At 34.7% G+C, this 22,185-nt stretch overlaps 1 protein-coding gene across 10 annotated transcripts in view; it reads right to left on the bottom strand.

Annotated features, from left to right (window-relative positions):
* LOC127157330 (neuronal cell adhesion molecule-like) overlaps positions 1-20,369 on the bottom strand; it is a 93,115-nt gene extending 72,746 nt beyond the window's left edge. For 6 of the 10 annotated variants that reach the window (XM_051100560.1, XM_051100561.1, XM_051100563.1 and 3 more), the window contains exon 1: positions 20,232-20,368. The gene's annotated coding sequence lies outside the window, so the exon portion shown is untranslated. Of the gene's footprint in view, positions 1-20,231 lie in introns of all 10 variants that reach the window. The other 4 variants (XM_051100565.1, XM_051100567.1, XM_051100566.1 and 1 more) reach the window with 1 other exon arrangement.
* Positions 20,370-22,185: the final 1,816 nt, after the last annotated feature.

Here is a 22,185-nt window from a genome sequence, read left to right as displayed (position 1 = left end):
TTAGTTGGATCAGCACAGACTAATCAGACTAAACTCAAGAGCTGTTTCACTTTAAGCACTGCTAAGGAAAACAGGGTAAATTAACTGGCTAGACAAACGAACATCAGCCTCATGTTTGCGCAGCTAGTAAACGGACATCAAGTGCTTTAATTGTGGTCAGTATTGTTAGGACTGAAGGGCTTGTTAACCCTTTTCAGCCGGTTTGAGTGGAGGAGTGTTTATTTAGGTCGTTGTGTGTCAGGAAACAATCAGCTCCAGACAGCTGTTATTAGAAGCTTTCAGCGATGTTTGTTCAGAATCTGTTCTTTCAGAAAAAAAAACAAAGTTGAGTTTTGGTGAAATAAACATAGGTGGTATAAACTTGACACAATACAAAACAGCCATTATGCTTTTTATATTTGGCATTTATTAGAACTCAAAAGAGTCTCTATAATCAGGAATGTTTTTCTTCGCTCACGTTCGGTCCCTGATGTCATTTGAACTGTCATCTGTGTGAATGAGTTCCAGCGTCAGTAAAAACCTCCAGAGCGTCTTTCATTCAGGAACTTCTGCTCTTTACATGCCAAAAGCCAAGAATCACTGCTTCATGCTTAATAACGTCCAGCCCGACCAATCATTAGGAGCCGAACACAATGCCTGTCAGAGCCCACCAATCATCAGCGGACAGGAAGTACAATAAGCCGTCCAATGGAGAGGTGGAAACCACCACACACAGCGTCAGGCGGCTCTTTCTCATGATAAACACCCCGTCATGTTCCCTGCTTTGTCATGTTTCACTTCACTGTCTGGTTTATAGCACGGTAAAAATGCATTGTCCCATTGAACGCGGAGACTTTGACCGTGACACGGAGCAGGAGGAGGTCCATCAACCTCTGACCAGACAGGCCGACATTCTCCATTCTCAACAATAGAGCCCAGAGACTCTGATCCCAGCAGGCCGAGCATTCAACGCCCAAGCGGGGCCGTCAGCGTTACGGGCGGTCTGGGCCGGCGGCCCGCTGCACTGGTAGGGGTGGTTACACTAGCTGAAAGTCAACAATACATCCATTTACTCTCAGCGCTTTCAAAGTGTCTGCCGCGAGCGTAAATGAGTTCAAATGCCAAGAATCTTTCACATTACTGTCAGCTGTGATGTTCACATTCACATCATCTACAGTGAAGGCCTGCAGCACACTACACTCACTACTTCATACAGAACAGTGTGCCGTTCTGAATGCGGCCTAGAAATCACGCTGCAGGTAAGAGGATACTGTTTAATTCTTTTTTAACATACACAATGTTACATTTAACTGCTACAATATTATATCTACTATATTACATTCAATTGTTACAAACACTTTAACAGCTATTACATCTGCCCACTACAAATGTTACATTCAACTGTTACAAATGTTTAAACAGCTACTGTTACATTTAACTGCTACACTGTTACATTTAATTGCTACAATATTATATTTGTTTGCTACAAATGTTACATTGAACAACTACTTATTAACATTTAACTGCTACAAATGTTACATTTAGCTGCTATAATATTATATTTACCTGCTACAATGTTACATTTAACAGCTACTGTTATGTTTAACTGATGCAAATGTTACATTTAGCTGCTATAGTGATATATTTAACTGCTACAATATTATATTTACCTGTTACAAATGTTACATTTAACAGCTATGTTACGCTTAACAGTTACAAATGTTACATTTAGCTGCTACAATATTATATTTAACTGCTACAAATACTACATTTAGCTGCTACAGTGTTGCATTTAATTGCTACAGTATTATATTTGTTTGCTACAAATGTTACATTTAACAGCTACTTTAACATTTAACTGCTACAAATGTTACATTTAATTACTACAATATTATTTTTGCCTGCTACAAATGTTAAATTTAACAGCTGTCACGTTTAACTGTTACAAATTTTACATTTAATTGCTGCAGTATTATTTTTGTGTTACAAATGTTACATTCAACAGCTGTTACATTTAACTGTTACAAATATTACATTGAATTGCTAAAATATTATTTTTCCCTGTTACATTTAGCTGCTTTAATATTGTTTTTACCTGCTACAAATTATACATTTAACTGCTACAATGTTCAGTTAATTGATTCAATATTATATTTATTTGCTACGTTACATTTATCTGCTACAATTTTACACTTAACTGTCACATTTAACTGCTACAAAGTTATATGTAACTGCTACAACGTTTCATTTAACTGTTAAAAAGCCACATTTAACGGCTACCAATGTTGAATTTAGTTGCTACAATATTATATTTACCTGCTACAAATTCTACATTTAACTACTACAACGTTAAGCTAATTGATACAATATTACATTTATCTGCTACAGTTTTACATTTAATTGTTACAATGTTTCATTTAACTGTGAACATCAAAACTGACAATAACATGAACGATTCTTGCCGTTTAAACTCCAATCACCCAATCAGGTGTTCATTTAACTGGATAATAGACACACCGTAATGACTGGAAATGGGATGAAGGTCTTAAACCACTTAACTGTTCCCTGAAGCCTCATTTACCAAGTCAATGAGTTAACATGCTTCTGCTAGCGAATCTCCATCAATCAAGAACTAGTTGATAACAAGAAACTCGTGAAGCTCATGAAATATGAAAATCAAACCAGTAAGTCAAAGGTCACATGCTTCTAATGAATATTATCCCTCATGCTGTGACAAAAAAGTTCTTCCAGCCAATTAATAGAGTTCATTAGCATAAGCACAGCTGTTTAAGGTTTTATGACACTGTGTTTTAATAGATCTTTGATTTGAGAGACTGTTTCTGATGTTTCAGCAAAGCTCACCATGACAACCGTCACACATCCACACGCTACGAGAGCCTCTTGACACGCTGACATCATCAATGTGAGACACATATTTCACTGTCAGAGGAACAACTGCGGCACAGCACGTCTACGGCAAGCGCTTAGAGACACATTCCATCATTTCCTGACCGAACGACCCCATAAACGGCCGCTGAAGGCCGAGAGACGTGCAGCTTTTAAAGTCAGATGCCGTATAAACGTTAAAGGTGTAAAACAAGTCAGAGATTGAATTGGACACGTCGAGGGAGCGCTTTGTTGTGCGTCTGAATCGCTTAACCTTGCCCGACTTCAGAAGCTCTTTAGCTTTGTCTGACTTCTCTTGATTGTCATGCAAATGTTGAAGGACTAAAGCCTGGGGAATTTGTAACTTGTGTTTTCAAAGGATTCCCAACCCGCCTTCAACCCTAATTACATTTCACCTCTTTTGTTGCCAACACAAGCTCGTATCAGTGCTGAGCGTGTTTCCCAGCACATAACTCTAAATCTCCCTGCAGACGTGTTTCGAGTGAGTCGAGGCCACTTTTATGTCGGAGCACTCGAAACATCAAAGCCGTCAGCGTCATACGTGACATACTGTCAGCGACGGCCGCTCTCGATGAGTTCGTCTGAGCCGAACATGGACGCTTGGACACGCGGTCAACGAGAACGAGCAGAAGAGCAGTGGAAACACTGTTCACAGCTGATTCTAGTTTCTGAAGATTCGCGCTGCATTTGTTTATTGAGCGTGAAATGAAAGCGTTTGGGTGTAAAAATCAATTTGCCAAAGCAGTTGGTGATTTGTGATTTAACACACATTACATAAGTCTGTGTGTGTGTGTGTGTGTGTGTGTGTGTTGTTTGACCTGCTCCTACACACGTGTATATCCAGCGTTTCCCACACACACAGTCTACATGGACTGCACAGGTACATTTTTCACAGCTGCTACAAATGTTGCATTTAGTCGTCATATATTTGTCATCTCTATTGCGATTATATTCACGCTGCATTTCATGCATTTCTAAGCTCTGAGCAAACTTGAACTCGATTTAAACGAATCAAGCACAACAAAACTTCCATTTCCAATTGTCTGTAATTATTTTCTGTGGTCTTGTCTTGTTTTTTAATAAGACTGGCAATGTGTAATGCATGTATTAAATCGGCAAGTGTTAATTGTTGCTGTGCTATCCAAATAATAAAACAACCTCTAACAACCATTTTCAGCTAAAATAACTATATTGTGATATATATCATCACGGTGAAAAACTACTAAAATATTTTTCTAAAAATATTAATATAAATAATTGAATAATTGGATATAAATATGTTTATATAATTTATATTTGTAATTTATTTTAATAGGAATATTAATAAAAACACTGAATGTTATATTGTGTATAATAATTTATATTTGTATTTTTTGTTCCATAAATATTTTCGTCATATTCTGAAAATATTACATTCACTTGCTACAATGTTACATTTAACAGTTACAATATTATATTTACCTGCTACAAACGTTACATTTAACTGCTACAGCATTACGTTTAACTGTTACAATATTATTTTTAACTGCTACAATGTTACATTCAATTGCTACAATGTTACATTTAACCGCTACAATATTATATTTACCTGCTACAAATGTTACATTTAGCTGCTTAATATTACATTTAACTGTTAAAAATCTACATTTAACTGCTTTTAAATGTTACAAATGTTACATTTAGTTATTTACAATATTATTAGCGGCAAATGTAAGTTTTTCAGCCTGGTTCTCATAAGAGCACCTGGAGATTTGGCTTGGTCTTCACACTTCTCATAGAGTGACTCATTAAATATAACTATTTTAAAAAATTATTAATAGTAGTGATAATATTACTGCGTTTTATACCATTCAAAAGCTTGGAGTCAGTGTACTTTCAAGAAATAATAGAAATGAATACTTTTATTCAGCAAGGATGCTTTAAATTGATCAAAAGTGATGATAAAGATTTATAATGTTGCAAAAGATTTCTATTTCAGATACATTCTGTATAATAATATATGTATAACTAATTTTTAATAAAATATGAATAGAAATAACTGCACACTCTAATATATATATTTTATGTACTCATTTATTTTAATAGAAATGTTAATATCAATGAATATATACTTTATAAATATTTTACAGAATATTCATTTACATTTATTATGTATTTTCAATAGAAATAACTGTATACTTTAACATAAATGCTATATAATAATTGATATAAATAATATGCTTTTAATAAGTGTGCTTAAGGTGACATTATTTGTTGTTTACGACGTTTTGAGTGTTTTCCAGTAGCACAGGTGTGTTTCAGACGTGTGGGAAACACCACATTCATCATCGAACCGCTCGTTCGCTATCATCTCCACGGGCTCGATCCCTCCACGCCCTCGGGACGGACGCGGGCTGTTTGTTTTTGTGCGTGTGCTGGATTTATCACTCTCTCGCAGGATTTCAGACGGATGGTAATCCCAGCAGGTCTGACTGCGGGCGCCGCGCGGCTAATTGGATTTTTTTCTACCGTGGAGAATCCAATCACAGTCGGCCCGTTCAATTTCACTAACCCGTCCTTTTAACTAGCCCAGTCAGATAAACTCGCACGCACATCCAGACAGACACGGGAACGGGCCTGGACCTGGAGCCATTTTACCTCCTACAGCACAGGACGCGTTCACTCCCACGGCACACAAATCAAATGAGCGGAAATGAAACGTGTGAGCATCTGTTAGGTGTGTCGGAAACACAGAGCCGGTGCATTTAATACAGACGGAGGCTCACGTTACAGGTTAACAAAACCAGCCGTCTCTGGTTACGCCGAGAGGGGTGTGTGCGACCTCGGCCTTTCACAGGCCGAATAATAAAGACAAACTGGATCTATAGTATCCGGATCAGCCTTCCTCTGGACCCCTATGGAGATTCCCAGGAGAACAGATTAGAGCAGGAAAACAGAGCCGGAGGGAATCCCTCCACATTAATGACAAACTACAATTAAAGCGCTGGTGAAAACACTCAAATGTACTGCAGAAGACACGTATGATGGTAAAGTCAGAATATATGTAGAGTCGTGACGGTGCAGGACTCTGAACACAGACCCCCTAGCAACCACCCACACACCTTAGCAACCGCGCAGCACTGTGATAAAACCAACAACATAAACACACAACACCCAAGGATTATATGGAAGTAAAGTTCGCATGGATAGCACTCACATGCATTTAAAAATATATAAATAAAAAATACTCATTTTCCTCAGCAATATTAAATAACAATATCTAAAATTACATTTACAAAAAAAAAATTACAAAAACTACAGAAAAAATTTAAATCTATAAAATAAAAATTAAATTATAAAGATTTTAATTTGATAGAATTTTTTACAAATTTTAATTAGATAAAAAATGTATTAAAAATAATAAAAAAACTGTTTTCAGGACGATTTAAAATAATAATAATAATAATAAATCACATTTTATCATAAATATATTAAATAAATAAATAAACATTTATAAACATTAATATATTAATAATATAAACATATTTTGTGATTTTTCCTTTACATCCCTTTAAATTTATACAACATATCTACTTCAGAAGCTACAGATATAAAATGTAATAAAATCTATAAAGTTAAAATTAAATCCTAAACATTATAACAGAGAGAATTTGTATTATCAATATTTTTAATTTTATAGAATTTTATAAACATCAAATTTAAAAACTACTTGTCCTCAGGAAAATGTAAAATAATAATAATAATAATAATTATAAAAATATCCTGTTTAGTCATAAATATGTACAAAATTAAATCAATATTTTGTGAAAAAAAGGTCACATTTACAATTTATAGATTTTTTTTTCTTCTGCAGAAAATACAAAAACATCAGTTTTCTTAAGGAAAATGTTTAGAAATGTTTCTTTTGAGAGAACAAAAATATTAAACAACTCACATTCGTTTAAAAAACAATTCAGATAATTTTTTAAAAATATATTTTTATATTTACTTATTTATAAAACAATCTATAAAATCACATTTATACAGCATATTTACTTCAGAAGCTACAGATTTTTTAAAAATAAATTCTATAAAATCATGAACGTTATAAAATAGAGAAAAATAGTGATATCAATATTTTTTAATTTTATAGATTTTTTAATGTAAATAATAATAATAACAAAAAATATCACATTTTGTCATGAATACGCAAAAAAAGTATATATTTTTTGTTAAGGAAATGTTTTGTTTTATAGAATATTTTCTGCAGAAAATACAAAAAAAAAACATCAATTTATTAAGGAAAATGTGAAAAATAATTCTTTAGAGAAAAAAAAATTAAACATCTCATATTTCTTTAAAAAAAAAAAAAGAAATCAGATAATTTTTTTAAAACCTCATTTTTTTATTTGTGAATCTTTTTTTACACTGTGAAATAGTGAAACCCCACAAGCTCTGACGAAACACCACCAACTCAACCAAACATGAACGTGTCAGATGTCAGCTTTACATCATCCTCCAACATTTCTGAAAAGGTTTACTCAAGACAGCTTAGCTCAGGTTAACACACACAGCTGACGCCCAGCAGAGAGCGAGAGCTGAACGGCAGACTTCACGCGTTCAGAGCAGAGGATCATGGTCCTAATCTCACTGCGTCTGTGGGACTGTTCATTTCTCCAGCTGTCTTTAACTCTGTCGCTCACATGAACTCGTCTGACATCACATCTGTAAGCAATCCTGTTCCCAGCATCCATATGGAGCAGCAGACTCTCAAAATAAAGAATTTCAGAGACAGATGAAAAGAAAAAAGCTGATAATGTCCAGTATGTGCTTACGCTAACACAGCTGTTCGAGAAAGATGCTTCACTTCACTCCATCTGGACTGAGCACAACAACTGTATTTACACAAGAGGACGAAAACAGTGAATCGACACTGAAATCCAGTGAAGAGACAGTACCAGCCCAGACAACAAATTCATGTTTCTTAAAACATTCTGATAAGTTATGAAAACTATGTTCTTTGCACGTTTAAGTATCCAGTTTTTACGTTTCCAAAATGCTTTTTCTTGGCTATATAAACGTAAGGGAACATTCCATTTTATGATTTCGCAAATGATGGGAACGTTCGAGATCCAGTTTGCATCTCAATTAGTTATAAATCCAAAAAAGTTCAAACGTACAGTGAGTCTCTGGTTTGATCACTATTCAAAATACGTTTTTAGATGAGTTAAATAAGAGGTCAATCATCTTGAGGGTGAGCTCGAATTGAACTCTCTGGAGATCCAGACCAGCTCTGAAAGACCTCCATTAGAAACAGCATGAGCATGAAACCTTCCGCCAAGCCGCAGGAACATGATAACCTGATGAGGTGAGGTAAAACACTGACCCGTAACTCAAGCTACATGACGGCTCGCAATACACCGTCCATCAGGATTTATGAGGATGCTGGGATCACCAGAAGAACGTCAAGGGTTAAAAAAACAAAAAACAAACAAACTATGAGCATGTGATATTCCAGCTTTAGTTAAAAAACCACACATAACACATATACACTGAAAACATGATGTAGAATTTACCTTGAAACAACTTTAACTTTTAACTTTGAAAAATTCAAAAGCAAAAAGTCTGAAACAATATTTTCTTTTAATATAGTGTGATTCCAGACCAACACGCAGGCTCACTGTCATTATGACTGATTGCAATTATTACAAGTAATTATATTCTAATCGTTCACCTCAAGACTTGGACATTAATTCACAGTGGCAAACAATTACTTTACTTTCTGTGCGCCTCTGACAAACATTAACAGTCTGTAATGCGTGTGAATGAGTCTGGAGCTGGAGGTGTTTCTCTTCATGTCATACTGATGAATTACAGCAGCAGAGTAGAGAATAAACACACACACACACACACACACACACAACACATGTTATTTGAAGAAATAAAGGTTCTTTCTAAAAAACAATGACACAAGACCCCTTTTAATCCTTAGATCTTTTCTAATGAGCTATAAACCAAAACACTGACCTGAACCTGAATCCAAGGTTCTTCAGGCGGTTTACTAACAACTAAAGAATGTTTAGTAATTTTGTTTTGTTTAGAATTTGAAAAACACGTTGTTAATAACATAATACATAAAGTAAACCCCACCACAGGTGAATTTTTATCTAACATGCATTTTTACCTTTTCAGTTTTGCTGAAATGTTAAGTTTAAATACACAAATGAGGCATTATATAATTAAATCTGCACTAACTTGCATACATTTTCAGAAAATAAATGTGAGCATTGAATAAAGCCAGATTAAAAATTCTAGTTAGATTTTGTTGACATATTAGAGTTGAAGGTTTTTATAGGTTTTTATTTTGGATTTCTCTTTTTATCACTCCAAAAATCAGAAAATACTATGAACAGACAGAAAAAACACTTTTTTGCCATGTTTTTAAGAATAAAATGTGTGAATCACATATAAACAAACCCCTCAGTAAAAACCTTCAGAATATAAAGAGGAATAAAACTTTTTTAAAGTTTTTGGTGTGTGTAAGTGTTGATGAAATGGAGAAACAAATTCATTACCTTTAAATGCATTTTCATCATGTTTTAAGAAATAAAATGCTGTAAAAATCGGTGTGAATGAAATATAAACTAACACCACAGTGAAAACATTCAGAATATAGAGAGGAATAAAACTCTAAGTTTTGGTTTATGTGAGTGCTGTTGAAGTGGAGAAACAAATTCATTACCTTTGAATGTATATGCATTTGGACCATACTTTTAGGAATAAAATGTTGTTTAAATCAGTGTAAATGAAAAATGAAGAAACCCCACAGTAAAAACATTTAGAATACAGATAGGAATAAAACTCTAAGTTTTGGTGTGTACAAGTGCTGCTGAAGTGGAGAAACAAACTTTTAAATATACGGATTGAAATTTAAATCTACAGACACAAATAGATAAAGTGTCACAAAATAACACTTAAATGTGTAATTTGGATGTTTTCTTTCCACTAGCCTGAAAAAAGACATGCTATGGAAGCAAAATAGAGCAAAATCTTGAAATTCACCAGTGCTGCGCCTGCAGTGTCTTGACTTAACCAGGCAAAACAACTGACCACAGAATGAAAGCTTCTCCAAGACTGATCTGAGAGCTGTGCTGCTGGGTTCGTCAGTTTGAATGTGAATGTGTCACAGCTGACACACTGAATTAGGCTCCTGCAGAACAGCATTAATACCTATTGTCCTCACGCCTGCTCTGATTGGCCCGTTCGAATCCCTGGAGTCACGTGACCTCCTGGCTCTCTCCCTGATTGATGTGCGGAGGGTTTTTCATTTGATTCAGTTCTAATGTGCTGATTTTAATGGGTTTTTGACCTCAATCTCTTATAAGCGTTTCCAAGCCCAGACGAAGATTATAGGAGGGAGATTATGATTTCAGCCAGCAATGGAACAACAAAACAAGACCTGCATTGTTACCCACCGACATGATGTATTTTATAGCTTAATACTATAAACTTTGAGCAAAACTGTCCTCAGACCAGCTGCTGTTGGCCTCATTAGAAGGTTCCCATGATTGTGAAGAAAGGCTGATTGGTCTCAGCGCAGCAGTGAAAGCAGGAGAGAGCCGAGCTGTCAGCCTCTCTGGATTAAAAACCCCTCGCTGTTCACGTGTGAAGGCACACAGCGGCAAACGCGAGGTGTTTTCTTCCTGCTGCGTTTCCTGCGGCGTCTGCATCCATCTGTAATCTGAGATCCTCCCTATAGAGTCAATCTGTCCATCAGACCTGCATTACGGCTCAATAACGTAAACAGCAAGAGACTAATGGACAAACCCTAAACGCACAGCAACTAAATGATTATTCTGCTACTTTCAATGGCTATTTCATGAATTTAGGCAGTGTTCAGTTAGGCTGGAGATTGAAATTCTTGTGGTCATCATTGTGCTGTGGAAACTCATGGCAGCACTTAAAACAATTTGGTATCACTCAGAAACTGCAAATAAATTTCACAAATAAAGCAAGTATTTCTTGTAAAATGTAGTCCAATAATGTCTGCAACTTTAAAAATCATTTTTACAGTGTAGGCTGTCGATAGCATATCACAACAAACTAAAAATGTATGTGGGTCAGAGACGTTAAGATGTCCACATCTTAAAAATTTACAAAAGCACATCAAATGTAAGTGTCTACTTTTAATGTTTCAAATAAGTTTTTGGAGAATAAAATGTCAAAATTTGGTAGAAATTACGTTACAATGTAATTCAGTGTAACACAATATTTATGTTAAAATTCAAACATGCTTATTCTGACTTGTAAATATTCAAATATATAACATAATAAGGGAGCCTATTACATTTTATTGTGTTTTAAATGAGTAAAACATTCTTATTGATAAATGGGCAAAACCTAGGATAGTGGCAAATTTAAAAAATGTAGAAATGCAACTAAATAGTATCTGGGGTGAAAGAAATTTGTCTTTTAATATGTCATCAATTGATTTTTGTTGTAAATATGCCTGGCAAGATTGTTACCCTGAACGACATTTTAGTGGGTGTCTTCTGTAAATTGCACAAAATTTATTTTTGCTTAGAAAAACAAAAACAAAAATACAATTAAATTATTTTTTATGGAAAAACAACAACAATTTAAAGCAGTATTACATATTGTTTTTATACTTAAACCCATGTTTAAAATGAAGCTAAATTAATGTCAATACTTGCCTTAATATGAGTAAAAGTACACTGTAAAACGTGATTTTTCGACATTGTAAATCTACTTAAAAATATCACATTTAATTAAATGTGTTACTTGCTGTTTTTTTGTAATTATTTGTGAAACTTGCTAGCAATTTCTGACTGCAAACTGTGTATTTTCAGTGTATTTATTCACTTTGTTAATTTTACTTAACCTGGTAAGGTGGATTTTACTTTAAATGTGAATTTCTTTGAAAAATGTGTGTGCAAAAACTTGCAAAAGAAAAAATTATTTTACTTTTTATTCAGACAGATTGAGGCTGTTTAACTGTAGACACATCAGATCTGCTCATGGAGAACAGTCTGCAGATGAAATGCTGCATGAAGCTGCACTGCTGTGTTTGCTGAGCAATTAAACTGCACAAGTGGGCCGAGTGTGTGTGTGTGTGTGTGTCTTGGGCCTCTTAAGATTATGCAAATGTGAGGAGGATTTGGAGAGCCTGAACTGAGCGTCTCTGTGTGTTGTTGTGAATTCTCACACTGCAGATATATTATGATCATGATCTGCTCATGTTCTCCAGTCACAGCCTGTTCAAACACACTAAACCTCCATCAAAAACCGTCCATCAGCACAGAAAATCAGCTTGAGAACACAAGCAAAAATCACATTTATAGTAATGTGCCCCATTTTGACATGTTACTGGTCAAATACTGTTAAAAAAAAAAAAATAGTGTTTGTGCTGCCTAAAAAAAATTTTCAGTTTAGTCAACATGCAATGTTAAGTTGTACTAAAACATGGATATTTGAGTTGAGTAAACTTAAAATTACGGCAGCACGAACACTTACTTTTTTAAAACTTCTTTTTAAGTGTTATTTTTTTTTTTGTTTTTTTTTTTACAGTTTTTTTACAGGGTTTTCAAACTGGGGAAAGAGAAAAACAGTACAAATGTAAAAGTAAAAAGAAAAGATTTTTTTAAAATAAATACATAAATGTGGAAAATAAATAAAAAATAATTTTATTAAAATAAAATAAAAAAGTAAAATTTAAATAAATAAATATTTAAGAAAATAATAATAATAATAATAATAATAATAAATTAAAATAAATATTAGATTAAAATACATAAATACAAAATGTTAGTTTTTTTTAAATAAATAAATAAATAAATAAATATTACATCTAAAAGTAGAATACGAGTACAAAAATAATGTAACAATAGAAACTACATGTTTCAATTAACATTTTTTTTTTACATTTAATTGTTAATTATTTAATTTATTTTAGATATAAAAAAAATATGTAATTAAGTTTTCAGAGTATTAAATTGGTTCTTATGAAAAATGGTTCTTACATAAAAAAATACAAATTTCAGAAATATTTTAACCCAAATATTTTTCTAAACGATTCACTGTAATTGCTCATTTTTACTGAGATGATTGAGAGACGTCATAGTGAAGACATCGTCCCTGCGCTGGACACTTGTCCTAAAGCATCCGTCACACAGAGGTCACACGGAGTGCAGCGGTGCATGCTGGGAAAGAGGACATTCCAGAGCCCCGTCTTTCGCCCCGTCGCCCAAACCCTCCTACTGAAGATAAAGACGAGAACAACGACCCGCCAACAGAGAAACAGCAAACAGACCGTCTTTGTCCAGCGCTTCCCCCCGTCCTCAGCCCTGAGATCTCACACACACACACACACACACATTAGTCCCGTCTGTCTCTGTGTGTGTCCTCTCGTAGTTGATAGAAGCACAACATCACAGCGTTAACCTGTCAACACAGCGTCCCGTCTGATTAACCTCAAAGGGAGAAGACGCCACACACACACAGGACAGTAAAATACTGGATTCTGATTGGTCACCGGTGTCATTCTGCGCTCTAATGACTCTTAAACTGTGTAACTGATCATTTCGGTGTTAGTTTCGTGTTTCATATAATAAAATCATTCACAGTTACATCATTACCTCAAGTGCATTTACTGATTTATTCCTTAAGTGTCTGTGTAATAAGATCTAACGTCCAGTCAGTTGGTCAGTTTTCATTGGTTAATGATCTGATGGGCTTGTAGATTATCCTCATAACCTGACATAAAGACTTCATCAGATCACATGATCGAACGGACACCGAACAATTACCGATTATCAGCATGACTGCAAATGTGATACTGATTTTACAAAACAAGAATATAGTTACAGTTCACGCACAACATTTTCTATTTTTGTCATTTCACAAATGAAAATAGTTCCAAATAAAGACGGAAAATTACAGAGCAATGTTTCATTTGAACAAATCAATGATTCAATCGTAAATTCATAAAGACTAAAATCATATGCTTCCCTACTATAGTCAGCAAAAAACAACATGTGAACAGAATAGTTTGTCTGAATTCACAGTAGCAGAACAATTGCTAAATAATGACTTGTTTAAAGTAAGTATTTTGAATGAACCAATGATTCAGTGATTCATTCATAAAGATTCAGTCACTCATGAATAAATCAGCCATTTCAACCAATCAGAAGGACAGGATTGGTCTCATAGCAACTAAACTCATGGTAAAATATTACTATGCATATACTTTCAAAGATGCCCGAAAGAGATATTATAATCGGATGCAAAACAGATGCAATTATTCAAATGCACTCTGAAACAGATGAAAAAAGAAATAATGTAAAACATTAATGCATCATTAATGCTGATATGTGAACAGAGCTCTTCATTTACAAACAATAGTGGGCTGAAAGAGCTCAGTTCTATAAATGATCTCTGATCTCAGGTCAGATGGATGGAGGCGCCATTACACCCCACAGCTCACCAAAACTCACTTACACAAACCACAACAACAGCTCTCATATGCTGTGAGATTGAAGATTTGTGTTGATATTTAGGGGTTCAAGCATGTAATTGTTAGAATGGCCAAGGATCAGTGATCTCCACGTAAAAAATTGTTTGTGCAGACCAAACCGTAAGTCGTAGAGACTTGAAACTTGGTGGGATGGTAGTACTCACATCCCCTACAACATCACCAATGCTCGCCCCAATCGGCCAGACGGGGGCGCTACAGCTATCAAAAGTATTAAATCGCTCCTAACTCCTAAACTGTAAGTTGCAGGCTCAAGTGTCTTATGTTGTTGGAATCCGTGGCTCACACTGAATAAAACACATGGCTCAGATTTGATCAAGAACCTGTGAAATCTTCAGGTATTTACATTTTTTTTAAAACCTAGTTCTGTGAACGAGTCTTAGGTTTTCTGCCTGATTGGAACCAAAGCAGTGCAGAAAGATTCTCTGGAGAGCGAATATCAATAATTATCAAAAAAAAAGTCAAACTTTTGACACACCGTCGCAAAGGGATGCCAAAATGTTTAAAAGGGGGCGGGGCCACCTTTAGTAAAATGCCTATAACTCCTGAACAAAATGAGATATCGTCGTCAAATTCAAGACGCTGATGTAAGAGCTCAATCTGAGGTTGGAGGACAAAAATCGCAGAGATTGGCCACTTGCTGGCGCTATAAGAGGGAAAAACCTTTAAAAAATGCTTATAACTATGTAACCATTCGTCCTATCAACATGAAAATCGCCGTGCACGGTCTTGGTCCAAAGTGCCACAAGTTTCTATAAGAACATTTGTAGATCTCAAAAAAACATTTTGCCTCTAGAACCACTGCCGTCAATCAATTTGTTTGTTAAATCACTGATATGACATAAAACACCTAACTCTTGCGAACCAGTCCAAGGGTTTTCACCCAATCGGAACCAAACCACTGCAGAAAGATTCTGTGGAGAGCGAATATCAATAATTATCAAAAAAAAAAAAAGTTGAACTTTTGACTCACTGCCGCAAAGGGATGCCAAAACGTTCTAAATTTTTATAAAATGCCTGTAATTCCTAAACGGAATGAGATATCTCTGCCAAGATAGGCACACGTATGTAAAAGCTCAATATGAGGTCAAAGGACAAAAATCGTGGAGCTTAGCCACTTGGTGGCGCTATAAGAGGGGGTAAAAAATGGCTATAACTAGGCAACCATTTGTCAAATCAACCTGAAAATTGGTGTGCATAGTCTTGGTCCAAAGTGCCACAAGTGTCTATTAGAACATTTGGCACCTGTTAGACAAGGTTAACAAAGGCCGATCGAAATGAAACTCAGTGGGTCTGTTCAACTCATGACCCCAAAGGTATGTGAGAAATTTGAAAGAAATCAACCACTGGGGGGTGATATCACATTTTTCAAGGGTATAAATGATTGTTCGTTGCAGAGTTTTTCACACATATGCACGATATTTGTATCATATGACAGAACTCCTCATTCTGGACAACTTTGCCTCAAGAACCTCTTCTGTCAATCGAATCATTTGTTAAATGATCGAGAAGATGTTAAAAACCTACTTTTGCAAACCAGTCCTAGGTTTTTTGCTAAATTGGGGGGGGGTCCAAATTTACCTAAAATCCTATAAAAGCCTACAAGAATACTCAAAACTTTACAAAACCTGTGAAGTTTTTCTAAAACTTCTAAAAGTGATTCTAAACAAACATGCAGAGTTTTAAGGAGATCAGACCACAGTTGGTGCTATAACAGACATAAACATTGAAAAAACATAATATTTTTATAGTAAATTACCTGGATTTGCCAAAAATTCTTTTTTAAGATGCTGAACTAATGATCCACCAAAAGATCAATGCATCAGTGCAAATGCACTTTCAGAATCCAACAACAAAACAAACATCCCTTAAAGGGGTCATCAGATGCTACGTTCACTTTTTCATGCTGTTTGAACATTAATGTGTGTTGGCAGTGTGTACAAATCTACCCTATAATGATAAAAATCCATGCAGTGGTTTTTAATTAATCTGTAAAAATAGTATTTCCTTTTTCAAATCGAGCCGTTCTCAGATGCCTGTCGTTGTGGCGTCACATGACAGAGGCCACTCCCACCATAGTTGATTGACATGAGCGTCTGACCTCAGATCAGCTGTAACAGTCCGACCTCTTTGTTTTGATGCCGGAGCAGGGATGTAAGTTAGACAAGAATATCTCTGATTGAGTGATTGAGGTGTTGTGTTGCTGGATGTAATAATGAACATAGTGGTCGTCATTTACTCCCGACATCTGAGTTAGACAAGAATATCTTGAAGATGCAGTGGATTACGTTTGTTTGTGAAGGGAATGAACCTCCCGATCTACATATATCCATCTATGTTCGCGTGAATCATTCGTGATCCAGCTTCACTTACAGCAGAAGTGAGTGTAAGAGTTTTTTTTTTATGAATCTTTGTGATCGCCTTTCCTAATAATGTGCTAGTTAGTAAGTTTAGCAGCTAAATGCGGCTAAAGTAAACAGGCTCGTCACTCCACAGAGAGAAGAGAGGGGCGGGGCGAGCAGAGCTCATTTGCATTTAAAGCAGCCTCGACCAGAATGAGTTGATTTTTGCAGAGCTGATTTTGACAAGGTAAAAAGGGTGTTGTTTTACAAAACCATTGAGAATTTTTAATCAAAGTATATTAGAGACTTTTCATTAAGACCCTAAAGAATCATATCAGCTTGTGGAAAATGGGCATCCGATGACCCCTTTAAGAGTTTGAGCTCATCATTGACAGAAATGATTTACAAATTATTTCTAATGATATAATTAATACTTTTACTCATGAACGTTGCATTATATTGATCAAAAGTGACAGTAAAGACATTTATAATGTTATAAAAGATTTCTATTTCAAATAAACGTTGTTCTTTTGAACCGTCTATTCATCTGTGAATCCTGAAAAATAAAATGTATGATGGTTCACACTAAAATATTGTGCAGCACAACTGTTTTCAACATTGCTAATAATCATAAATGTTTGTTGGGCAGCAAATCAGCATATTAGAATGATTTCTGAAGGATCATGTGACACTGAAGACTGGAGTAATGATGCTGAAAATTCAGCTTTGCATCTTGAAAATCAATTACAGTTTAACAGATATTCACATAGAAAGCTGGTATTTTAAATAGCAAAAATATTTCACAATTTTTACTGTATTTCTCATCAAATAAACGCAGCCTTGGTGAGCAGAAGAGACTTCCTTGAGACATCTTTTGCCTGCTAGTGTACATTGTAGTGTATAAATGTATGTGTATTCATGTTTGTAAACTGAATGTCTCAGCTCTACTCCGTCAGTCCAGTTCAGGGTCAGTTTATACATCAGCCCAAATCTGTGCAGGTATTTTTAGACTTTAAAAACCAAAGGAGGAGGAGAAATCTCCTCAAAAGACACTTGAAAGTGTTTCTAGAGCAGGATTTGGTGACAAAAGTAGGCCAAGCGGAGCACAGAGATCACCGCTGATGAAACGCCGCTAAATATTAATATGACGCTCGATTCTTCAGAGGAATCCGTGATGACATCAGGACTGCGTGTGTGTGAGTTATTGTCATCTTCATGGGTTTGTTCAGCGTCAGAATACCCAGCATGCCTCAGCAGCCCACGGGCCGGAATAAGTGGCATTTGCGTCCTACGACACGCTTCTTTCCCACGGCGCGCAGATCATACGTGAGGAGGCTTTTGCTCATGTCACAAGCAAACAAACGCAGCGGCGCACAAACACGTGTCTGCGGAGCCTGTGCTAATGCGGCCCATCTGCCGGTTATGGATCGCTGGCAAGACAAAATGAGCTCATCATCAAGCATATTCACTCAACACACAGTGACTCCAGTCATTCACTGTCCCAAATACTCTCCGTATGACTGAAGACTCTCATCCTCAACGTGACGGTTGAGCTGCTATTGTCCCGTCGGGCTGAAACGCTCCAGATCAGCAGACAATGGAGCGTCTCACTCATTAGCATTGTATTAATTGGGAGATGTGACCCAGTAATGGAATGTGAGAGTGTGTGTGTGTGTGTGTGTGTGAGGGGGTCCCCAGAAGTTAGCTAAACATGAACATGACCCCCTTCACATTTGGAAATGGCCAAGAACAATATTATCTTTTTTTCTTCCTTCACAAATTTACTAATGTTAATTTACATTCTAAAATAAAATGTATTATAAATATTTTTACATTATAGACATTTTACCTATTTTACCTTTTTTCTTCATTTTAAATGTAATTTTTTTCATTTACTTTTATTTTACAAATCTTAATTTACAATATAAAATAAAATATATTATAAAATAATTTTAAATTAATAAATTTGATTGTAATTTAGATTTTATAATTTATTAAATATATTTATATTTATTATAATGTATTTCATATGTATAAATCATGAAAATAAAAATAATCAAAATAAAAATATTTTTTTCTTAATTTTTACTTTTTTAAATTTACTTTTAATTTATGATTTATGATCATGATTTACATTATAAAATAAAATGTATTATAAAATAATTTTTATATTATAGATATTATTATATATATACAAAATATATCACAACAATAAATTAGATGTAATTTATATGTTAATAAATTATTTACATTTATCATAATTTATGATTATAAAATATATTTTGTTAGAAAAATGATTTATATTTATATATTTTCATATATAAAAAAATCATAAAATAAACCTATTTTACCTTTTTTCTTCATTACTTAATTTAATTTACTTTTTCATTTACATTACAAAATAAAATGTGTGTATATATATATATATATATATACACACACACACACACACATACATATAAAATACAGAACAATAAATTAGATGTAAGTAATACTTTAAAAAATAAATGTATACGATTATAAATATATTATTATAAAAATGATTTTATAAATTACTTCATATATAATAAATCATAAAATAGTTGTTGTTCCTTTTTTAATTAACTATTTTAAATTTACTTTTTAATTTACAAATCACACATTATAAAATAAAATGTACTAGAAATAATATATATATATATATATATATATATATATATATACACACACATATATATGATTTTATATATACAAAATATATCATAAAAATAAATTATTTATATTTCATTAAACATTTACTGTAATTTATAAGATTATAAAATGCATTTTGTTATGAAAAATATTTTTATATATTAGTTCACATACATCATAATAAATCATAATAAATAAACCTGTTTGCCTTCCTTTTTATTCTGTTTAGTTTAATAAAAAAGTTGCAAAATACTTGAATCTTAAGGTACGTTTTAATTTTAAGTTCCAAATCAAAACCTTTGCTCAAACTCGGGCACTAACTAAAATAACACTGCTGGTTTTCCCATGAAATCTAGACAAAAAAAAAGTACGTCATGTGAAAATAATCGCATATAACCTGTTTCAAACCGGGCGCGCGCCCGCGCTGCACCTGCTCGCGTCACCTGCGCGCAACATCACAACTACTACAACATCATCACATTACACAACACAACACAAGTATTAGTACAGATATTACATTTCATACCAGTTTCACACTTCAATCCGATTAATAACGACACAAACTCACATTAATGAGAGCAAATAAGAGCGAGATCACCTGGAATGATCACATGTGAGAATATCACCTCATTACACATCCCTGTCCCGCATCTTTTGACTCAACATCATGAGGAAACGAGCGCTTCTGACACATTTGTCCGGTGCAGCGGTGCCGCGCGTTTGACAGCTGCGCGTTCCTGCGCTAAAACTCACGAATGACGCGATTGAGCCCAAATACACGAGAACAGACAGCAGCTACTGACCTATAAAACCCGCTCGCTCCTGGTTCTGGTCCGGTACTGTGTCTCTGTCTCTGTCTCTGTCTCTTGTCTCTGTCCCGCGCTGCGACTCACTGACTGCTGGACTCTCCGCGCGCTCATCCCCACTAAAAGCTCGCGGAACTCGGGAGCGCGCAGCCTCAGATGCGAGCTGCTCTCTCGGGGACGCGCAGGGCTCAGCTGAACGGGTACCAGCAGCACCACACAGGGGGGATCGAATAAATGTAAAATATACGGAAGAGGAAATGCTGAGTGTGACACTGACACATTCCATTACATCAAAATTATAGTGTAGAGTGCTTTTTTGTAGTTTTCCAACATCCCCATTAACCCTCCTGTATTTCTGTACATTCTCTGAAACATCTAGTTCGTTTAAACAATGATTTTGATTTGTTTAATGAACATAAAGGGAACATGTTCTCTGAAACAAGTAACAACAGTTAAAAATGTTAAATAACCTAAACATTTCAGAAGAGAATCATTGCATGCTTGATGTATAAATAATGATAATGTACATTAACATTATTAAAGACCAGACAACTTTGAAATTTATTAAATTTATGAATCTTATGTGAAGCCTGTTTGATCATAACTGAGAATGCTTGACCAGAACGTATTGAAAACATTCAACACTCATTTTTCTGTTATTCAAAGTGTCAAAATATCATATGGTGCGACTGTCCGGCCATAACTGATGTTTTGGAAACATCTTTGAAATTACCCAAAATTTATTCAGATTAATTTTCTGCACTTTGACATGATTGGTTTTGGCATGGATGGTTTTGTAATCCTGTATAAATGGCAAAGCATTTGTATTTATATTTCCATCATAATATAAAAACAAACTTTGGCTGATGATTTCCATTTTATGAAAAATCATGTGGTGCAACCATCCAGAAAATTCCATTTTGGGACTTTTATGTTGAAACCCATTCAGATAGTACACTGCATCATATACCAATTTGCCAAGGACCAATAGAAGCAGCAAGCAGGTTTGTAACTCAACTGGTATGTGGTTACCACATCTGGATATCATGTGGTGTAACCTCCAAAAAAAACAAAACAATAAATATTAAGTATTTATTTTTATTATAAATTTCATAGTGACCTTTTGTGGAAAGCTAGCTTGTTTTGTTTAGGTAGACAATTCTGTGCCTGTAAATGTTGACTGAATTTAAAATATCATGTGGTGCGACCATTGAGTGTTTTTCATCATAGATGTGTCCCAGATTGGCAGTTTTTGTGCTTTTATATTCAATTAATGGTTTATATATAAAAAAGTTTATTTTAGTATCAGAAGAAATTGAGTATTAAAAAAACGTAAACAACAAATACAAATCCGGTTTGTTTGTCGGACAAAAATGACAGATTCTCCGTTATGATTGGTCAGATCGTGTGTTAATCAAACTCCCGGCAAAGGGTCAGTTGAGCAGCCAAGATTGGGAAAAATTCAGAAATAACTAAGGATAAAGAGATGCCTGCAGTTAACACCATGTTTTAATGTGCCACTATTATGTCTTTTCAAATATGTCCTTTCATGCAGTGTGTCATGTAGCTGTATGTGAACATAAACTATCTGCAAAGTTGTGAAGCCGAGAGTTCACGATACATAAAGTTATTGTCTATCAAAAAAAAAAGAGTCGACTCACATTTGCCTAAACGAGTCGTCAGGATTTTAAATCTTTTTCTGTTATGGCCACACGTCACGAAGTAACACATTTGCATAATGTCCGCCCACGTTCTACGTCGCGAACAACTTGCCAGCCCATACATTTCCATGGGGTTTAGGTCACATGGAAATTTTCACATACATTATACAGAAGACGCTGTATCATACGCTGTGAGTAAAACTGTTTTATATTCACTTCCAAAAGATGATGAATCTACAAAGATTGTATTTTCTGGCGATCGTTCAAAATAAGTAGTTGTGTATGTTATG

Source organism: Labeo rohita, unplaced genomic scaffold (assembly GCF_022985175.1).
Source record: "Labeo rohita strain BAU-BD-2019 unplaced genomic scaffold, IGBB_LRoh.1.0 scaffold_104, whole genome shotgun sequence".
NCBI classification, from domain to species: Eukaryota; Metazoa; Chordata; class Actinopteri; order Cypriniformes; family Cyprinidae; genus Labeo; species Labeo rohita.
This window is presented reverse-complemented; position numbering and strand designations above follow the sequence as displayed.